The sequence below is a fragment of the Chaetura pelagica genome, unplaced genomic scaffold (genome assembly GCF_000747805.2).
Source record: "Chaetura pelagica isolate M959 unplaced genomic scaffold, ChaPel_1.0 scaffold115, whole genome shotgun sequence".
Classification (NCBI taxonomy): Eukaryota; Metazoa; Chordata; class Aves; order Apodiformes; family Apodidae; genus Chaetura; species Chaetura pelagica.
Window position 1 is genome coordinate 297,948 of NW_009953761.1, and position 5,880 is coordinate 303,827.

The following is a 5,880-nucleotide window of genomic DNA, read 5'->3' on the forward strand; positions in this document are numbered from 1 at the left end:
CAACAAGAAAACTTGTCTGGGAAGAAGCCTTTAACTGGATTGCTCCCACCAGGTTTGCCTGAGTGGACAGCTGTGCCTCCATACATGCCTCACAATGTTCTGGGGACTCTTTGTGCATGAACACTGTTCTGAAGATGAGACCTGTGGCTCTCCCTCCAATACAAACACTGTACCAGTTCGTAAGTCAGTCTAAACATATGCAAGACTGTTCTGGAGATGAAGTTCAGCCACTTTTGCAAGATTCGTTTAGTCAAACAATTTAGCGTTGCAAATACCGAAAAGCAGAAGTTAATAAAATAACCTCAGCACACAGATCAGTTCGTGGTACAGCTGAAAGCACAGTGCGTGTCTAAATAGCAGAACTCCCATTTAAAAATGGAAGGCAGAAGTAAGTGAATGAGCAGTCATCTGTTTCAAAGATGCTGAACTGAGAACATTGGCATTTCCACCAACATTGTTAACGGTGATGAAATGTACCGGCTGTAATTACTATCTACTCTGAAGACAAAATGCTTGGAGGAAAAAATAATTTTTGTTGAACTGGTACACATTTTCTGTACCTTTCTATGTATATAATGATCTAGAAGCTTGATGACACAGGCAACAGTGAGCATCTTGAAGCAACTGGAGATATTTTCTAATCTAATATCACTTTTCTTGCTTCTGCTGCTCAATCTGTTGAAGCAGTATCTTTTTTTTTCCATGATGCTTTCATACTTTTTGTTTGTTTGTTTTCATAGCAAAAAGCAGCTGTCACCAGGACTTACCTTAGAAATTGATTTTTCAAGCAGCAGCCCTGCAGGCTTAGGAAATGGCATCAGAAGACACTACAGAATGCTCTCCAGCATTATGATATGGAAGATTTTGAAGGTCTGCCTCTGCTAAGTGGAACTCTCTCAAGAGCCACCCTAACTTTTTGCAAGGTAAGACATCCCGCAAAAAACCTTATTGCTTCTAGCACATGGGCTGAGAACTTCTTCCTGACAGAACAGATGACGTGTCACTTCCCCATCATGAGCTCTCCCATACAGCAGTTACATAGCTCAGACGTCAGAAGTCAGACTCATAATTCTGGGAATAAAAAAGTTATCACTTATCAATTAGGTGCTGAACACTTGAATAGAAAAGAGTCCTTTTGTTCTGTTTAAATGCAGGAGGGATCTTAATGTAAATTTGATGCCCTGACCTCACATTTTTGTTTGACTCACATATGTTTCCCAAATGTCCCAGCAAAGACTGGAGGAAAAGAAGGTGTGTCTATCATGGTCATCTACTGTAATGACTTGAAGTAACTAATTCCACTTGATCTTTTATTTTCTCTATTTGCAACTACAGTTCTCAGTGGGTTTTTTTTGGGTGCCTTCCTGTATCTGATTGGCTAATGAAGTTTTGTCAGAAGAACAAACTATTTCCTAGTAGTAAGTTATCCAGCATTTTTTAAGGGGAAAACAAAAAAGGACTTTCTACAAGTGATGAGTCTAGTGATACAGCTGTAGCTCCTAGATCCATTTTATTTTGTGACAAAGCTGGTTTAACAAGCAATCAGTACCAAATTTGCCTCTGTCTGCTTTTTCTTCTCACATACACACATCCTCATCTATATTACTCTTGTGAAGCTGTGTGTATGTTGGATTGCCAATTAATGAAATCTATTAATAAGCTATAATAACTGTTTTCCCTTTTAATGTATAGTCTGAATTACAGTTGTACTGGCAACTGAAAGAGCAATAAACTGCAGAGTAGATGTGGGAACACATATCTGTGAGAGAAGATAGCTGGCAGCAAGAACTTCTTAAGCCGGTTTTACCATTCAAGAAAGTAGATGATGTTATCTCCCCTAATGAGATATAGAGAAGTATGGTCCACATTAACAGTATCTGTTCTCTCTCTGTCACACATTCGTAACAAGAGACTCTACCATCTTCAGCAAGCAGTGTGTGAGATGAACTCTTTGTCCTGTGGAAAGAGAACTTAATGCAGTCAAGAGTGAATTTTTCTATGTCTCCATTTCCTGTGTCTTTAACCTTCTGGGTGATTCACCCTTCTCCCTTTTTCTACTTAATCCACCCTTCTGCCCATGCTTCACTTCAGAAATTGCTATGCAAATCATGTTTCTAAATTTTTGGAGGTTTTTTTAGCTGTACTCATAAGGAATAGTTATGTCCTAAGCTACGCAACAGGTTAGAGCCAGAGTTACTTAAATATTCACGTACATATTGTATTTTACTGACTTTAAACACACTATACATGATGGGTTTTTTCAACTGTTTCTTATGCTCAGTTCATAGCTACAAGGATTAACCCTTTCCCATGATGCCAAGTTTTCCCATCTGCCTTGAAATAGACTGGACAGCCTTTACAGCCTGATTTTAATGGATAACTGCAAAGTCTTCTCGTATTTCTTTCCCTGACCTCCTGAGTCCAGCTCAACTCCTCCTGAGATCAGTTCCACTTTGTGCTTTTCTCCGCTTCGTGATTTCCACTGATTAAAAGGATATGTGGACACACACTGGATTGTTTTCCAGTAACAACCATTTCACTCACTACAGGGTCTCTAATAAGGGCTTAATCTCATCTAAAACATGAATGTGTGTTCTGTAGGGCAGTTGCGTAGTATGTCAGAGTTCCTGAGTAGGAATGGCTAAGGTGCCTTCAGTCTCCTTGCCCTTCCAAGTCGGGTGCCTGAGCCACTCATAAAACAGCTGTCAAACCACTTGGTGTCATAGAAATCGTGGCCTGTGTCTTTTTATTAGCACCGATTACGTATTTGTAAAGAAATATCCAACAGAACAAAGGAGTATGTGTATTGATCTGATGGAGATGTGCCACATATCTGGTCTACCAGCAAACCCAGGCTATGGTAGCTTGCTCAGGAGCAGCATGGCCAGCCACCTAGCAGCTGGATGGAAAGCTGAGGACACCATCACAAGCTGTCATCCTGCATCCACAGACATGTTCTATATTTTGACTGGATGCCTGCAAATCAGCATGTCTGGAATTCTTTAGAAGGTCAGCTGACCATCAATTTCCTGGATGTATGTCTGGCTAGGGATAGTTATCCCATCCTTGTAATTATTTTGGTTTTACATGCAATTTCAAAAAATATTTCCTTCTTTCAGCATAATGCTAATGATTTTAACTTTAAGCCTAATCCAGGTAGCTCTTTCTTGGACAATTAGAAAAAGTTATTCTTTACAAAAGCTAGAAATCACTTATTCTGCAACATTAGCCTTAAAACTTTTTTTTTTTTTTTAAATAAAATAAACCTTTGGGGCTTCTCTGTAGAAGGCTTCAAATAGTTTCCAAGGTTGAGCTATTTTAGGTGTGTACTTTAAAATACTCCTTTCCTTGATGTAAAAAGCAGGCCTGCTTCTTTCTTTCAGGCAGTTTGTTGCAAACATTACAGACTCAGCACTACCTTGGGCCCCTGTCAGGAACAATGCCATGAACATGTTTAAATACACTGTACTAGAGACACCATGGATATCTGCATTCAGTACTCCCCAGTGTACCCTTTCAACCCAAAGATCTCACTGTGTCCTCTTGTCTACTGCTGAAGTTTGCAAGTCATCTACTTCCATGATCAACATGCAGAAAGTAGGAAGATTCCTCTACAGAAGCCCATTGATGTGACCTCTTAATGCACTGTCTCATTCGTCATTTTTTTGACATTCTGCTGGAAGGTTTTGGCCAGTTTTTTGCTGATGTTTTTCAGTTTGGCTAATACAGTAAACAAAATTATTTTTTTCCTCTTTCTAAGTGGGGTCATTCTGGTATTAGGGCAAGATGTCAGTTTGGTACACCCTGGTCTTGTTGAGTTTCCACCTTGTCAGTTTAAAATCAGGCAGAAGTTTCCTTCCTCTTTTTCCTTGTGATTCTGCATCTGCCCAGTTTTCTAATACTTCTGTTGGTGTCATCTGCAAAAAGTAGAGAGGCTTTTAATCACATCCCAAGCAAAGGGTCTGACACAATGCAACAGTTCCTGACAATACACATATAAATAAAGAAAACAGTATGGAGAAGGGGGGGGGGGAAGGGGGGGGGGGCATCAAATGGCTATTTAAATGCTACTACACTCTTATTGCTCAGTATTGCTTTCAGACATAGTATTTTGCATTTGTAGAATGCTTTTCATAAAAATTCTGGAAAATTAAGCACAAATTCCTTAGTTGATTTTTGCCAGGCTATAAAAAGGAATCCAGCAGAAGCATAAATAAATCTATATCCTTTCCCCACTTACTACCTGTTCTTCTCCACCTGAACATGTAGGTTTACTTAAAGTAGAATTTATTTTTACAAGTACCCATGTAAAATTAACATTTTATAGCTGGGAATTTGAAACACAGACAGCATAGGATAACATTCAGACCAAGCCCAGACAAATGTGCAGCTTGGCCAGCAGCTACCCCTAAGTTTCCATAGCCCAAATCCACTGCCCTATTTACTGGCCAAGTCATAATTTGTGCTTAAAAAGAGAGGCAAGTACTCCAGAGCATCTGACAGACACATTTTCAACTGCAGCTCTGTTTTGCATTCTGTTTACTTCTTTTACTTATTTCTGCATAGTACCATCTGGATTCTGCCTCCTTTCTACTTCCTCCTGGTTTGCAATTTCCTAATTTCCTGCATATATTTTCTGCATTTTATGGACAATCAGCAAATTTTTTAGCTCCACAAATACAACTCAGCATTCCTCCTCTTTATTTTTAGCCCCAACTGGCTACTAGGAACTACAGCTTGCTAGCTCTGAGCCTGCTAAGGCAGCTGACTCAGAGACCAGCCTGGCAGATGGCTCAGTTCTTTTCTAAAGCTAAGTGAGAATGGATCTTTGTCATTTCTAAATATGTGAGTTGGTTGCAAATCCTCGGATACAACTGATCCTTAAGGTGTGTCTGCACATGTTGCCTCTGGGCCTCAGCATCCCCCACCCCAGTTGAGAAAAGACCCACCATTCACTCCCAATTGACTTATCTTGGTTTTGTTTGGTTTCAGAATAGGACAGACCATTTCAGTTGGAAAGGAGCTACAACAATCTAGTCCAATTGCCTGAGCAATCCCAGGCTGACCATAAAGTTAAAGCATGTTGTTTAGGGCACTGTCCAAGGGCCTTGTAAACACTAACAGGAGTGAGGAATCAAACACCTCTCTAGGAAGCCCGTTACAGTGTTTGACCACCCTCTTGGTAAATAAATGTTTCCTGATGTCCAGTCCAAAGCTCCCTCGGCACAGTCTGAATTGTTCCCATACCCTGGAGAAACACCTGTTCAGCCTGGAGAAGGCTTCAGGGAGACCATTTAGTGGCCTATCCAGTACCTGAAGGGGGCTACAGGAAAGCTGGGGAGGGACATTTTACGAGTGTAACCACGTATGTAGTGAGAGGACAAGGATGAACGGTTCCAAACTGAAAGAGGGTAGATTTAGGTTATATATTACGAGGAAATTATGTATAGTGAGGAAGGTGAGACGTTAGCATAGGTTGCCCAGGAAGCTGTGACTGCCCACTCCCTGGAAGCATTCAAGGCCAGGATGGATGGGGCTTGGGGCTGACTTGTGATGGCTGAAGGTGTTGAAGGGTTTGAACTAGATGATCTTTAATGTCCCTCCCAACGCAAACCATTCTATGATTCTGTACCAGGGAGAAGAGATCGACACATCCCTTTCCAGTCCCCCTTCAGGAAGCCGCAGAGAGCAACGAGCTCTCCCCACAGCCTCCTTTTACCCCAGGTAGTCACACTCGGAGCCCTAACCCGCTCCTCGTGCACGTTTTGTTGTTGTTCGCATCGGTTTTGTTGCGATTTGTTTCCTCCCGGCTGACACGCAGCGCTGCTGGGCTGACCTTCAGTGCTGAGGGACCCCCGGCCCCGGGGCACCCCCGCCCCC